This window comes from Aotus nancymaae, unplaced genomic scaffold (genome assembly GCF_030222135.1).
Source record: "Aotus nancymaae isolate 86718 unplaced genomic scaffold, 86718_ANA_hifiasm-v0.15.2.pri h1tg000014l, whole genome shotgun sequence".
NCBI lineage: Eukaryota > Metazoa > Chordata > Mammalia > Primates > Aotidae > Aotus > Aotus nancymaae.
Window position 1 is genome coordinate 74,109,644 of NW_026988425.1, and position 3,105 is coordinate 74,112,748.

Genomic DNA, 3,105 nt, shown 5'->3' on the forward strand with positions numbered 1-3,105 from the left:
TTGTCTTCATTTTTCTTTCTTTCTCCCTGTTGGTTGCTAATAGTCATCTGTAATTAGAAAAAGGCCCCTTGTCCGACTCAGTCTGGGGTGAAGGTTTAAGAAATAAACATATTTGAATCATGTGAGGACAATTAACCACTTTGTTAAGCCATAGATCCCACTTCACTTTTACCACTCCTCTTAACCCGGGGCTCTGTTCCATCCTCCCTAAGGTTTTCCTCACTGCTTCAGCCTGCTCCCATCTTTCCAGTTGTTTAGAACATGACAAGCTGACTTTTGCTTGTTGACACTTCAGCAATGTAGATTATTAGAACTTCACTTTTGTTTGACTGCTGATTTCCAACCCTATATAGCAACAAAGTGTAATTTGTTACTGATGTAAAACCAACAGAGCTAGAAGTTTGCTTTTGTAAAAAGTTTCTTTTCTTTGATCCTGTCAAACAATTACCCACTCAGATGCTTGAAAACAGGGGTTTTGTTTGTTTGTTTTTTTGAGACTGAGTCGTCTTACTCTGTCACCAAGCTGGAGTGCAGTGGCGCAATCTCGGCTCGCTGCAACCTCCACCTCCTGAGTTCAAGCGATTCTCCTGCCTCAGCCTCTCAAGTAGCTGGGATTACAGGTGTGTGCCACCACGCCCAGATGATTTTTTATATTTTTAGTAGAGACTGGGTTTCACTGTGTTGGCCAGGATCCTCAGTCTCCTGACCTCGTGATCCGCCTACCTCGGCCTCCCAAAGTGCCGGGATTACAGGCGTGAGCCACAGCGCCTGGTGGAAAACAGGTCATTTTTTTTTAAAAGACTCTTTCTGCAAGTCCTTTGCATATATGTGAAACTGAGGAGCAGAGGGTTTAAGTGACTCACCTAGGAGAGCAGGGTGAGTCATCACCAAGCTGGAGTGCGGACTCAGCGTTCCTGACAGTTGATGGTTAGTTAGAGAGTTGGGAGTTAGAGCTCCACAAAATTCTCATTTCTGGTTTAAGTTGGGCTTTGACTACTTTTGTTTCTGCTTCTTACTGATGGCAATTAAACATGTATTGATACATTCAAATAACCACAAGGCCAGGGATGCGCTAGGTAAAGCCATCCAGGAACTTCCAGTTGCTGCTTGCTGTGCACAGGCATACCGAAGCTCAGAGTGCCGAGAGTATCCAGCAAAACCTAGCGCCATCTTTATTTCCCTGAATTAGTTTTAAAATTGTCTTCAGTGTTAACAATGGTCAAAATGTTTACAGCCATCCAAACAGCTTATTACAAAACAAGCTGTTATACCCAGCAGTCAGCCAATCGAAGTTTACTATTGGGAGAGTCTCTTATTAATATTAAATGTGCAAGGCTGTGAAATATGTAGGTGAATGGGAAGACAAAAAGATGCAGAGTGGTCACATCCCTACTCGAATGAAAGTAAGACCTCATGCACGACTGACCAGATGAGAGTGACCACGGTGCCCCAGTGACAGCTGTGTCAGGATCCATTAATGTTTCATAACTCACGGGGCCCATTATTAAGCATGCCTTTCCTCAACAGCGTTTGGGGGTTTGACCCCAGTCCTCTGCATGTCACTTCATTTTAAAAGGCTATTTTTCAAATCTGGAGCCATCATCAAAGGTCTCAAAAGATAAGTTATTTAATGGCTAACAGAGTATTTTCTAGTAATATTAGTTATTTTAAAGAAATAAGGTGAGACTCCTAAAAGCTGGAGTGAAAGGATCTTCTGACTTGAATGTGGATGAAAATACCCTCTCTTCTCCACCATAAGCCTCAGTGTAGGAGAGTCCCTTGGGCGAAGGCAGAATCTGGAGAGAATCAAGATCTCCCCCTGAACTTATCAGAAGCCCTTGGAGAAGGCCTAGAACCACCTGTCTCTAATTAATCTCCCCTGTATTCCCTTAGCACTTACACCTCATAATTATATTTATGATTGTAATTGTATTATATTACAGTTCAGATCTCCTTACAATAAATACCATCATAATGAAAAATTCACTATTATAAAAAGGTTTCCCAGCCTTAGCCAATAACCTACTTATTTCAGAAATCTAATACGATAAGGTTCTATTGAAATACAATAATTTGGATGCTCCTTCAATTATGTTGAAAAGGAATTTGACCTTGCAGCTATATTCTTTGTCGTGCTAGAGTGCACAGGCCCTTCCACTGGATCCTAAGATCCTTAACAAAAGTCTCTAATGCAGTTTCATACATAGTAGTTGCTTAATAAACACTAGAACAAGTGAATGATTTGCAATAGATGTGTAATGGAAACTGTTATATAGCAAAGGCATCACTAAAATTATTGAACTGCAATTAGCACGGCCTTCATTCTTCATTACCATTTTTATCAGTATTTGAATGAATTACGTGTGAAACTGTAGGCCTGATATGAAATATATTAGAATCTTTGTTCATCCCTGATGCTTCCTTCAAAAAACAACCAGTTTCATATCAGCCAATAACAGAAGAGCTATTTGTGCCAGCATCACTCTGTCTACACTGGCATTAACTAACTGGTCCTCTTCAGGCCTGTGATATTTATTTCCCTACTGCTCTGATTACAACATTGATACAAATCCTTCATTCCTAGTGGAACACGATTTTCCATGGACACGACTGGTCCATAGTATTATAGTATTATCTATATATACAAAACCATAGCACATATTTGTCTGCTCTTCTGGAAACCAACATTTTAAAAAAGATGGTGTCATAGTAGCCACACTGAAAGTAAAACATTTTTTTAAAAAAGTTTAAATATGATAAGCAAACACTAATTTATTCTTGCTAAATGTGAGCAAGATCTTTGAATCAAGGAAGCAATATGAGTATTAAAACTCTTACCTCTACTTGATGAGAAAAGATCATATTAGCAGATGATGGAGTCTGGGGCTCAATTGTTACCCACTGGAAGGAGGTTTCTCTGGGCATATGCTGTACATGCTCATCAAGAGAAATGTTAATATGTGAGAAGAAAATAATTAAACTCATGTAGCCTCTATGTATTTCACAATCATTTCTTTCACTGTTAGAAATGGAGAATAAAACACCTAAATGAAAAGGAATATGCTTATAATTCATATTAATGAACTCACCTTAATACACAAACTA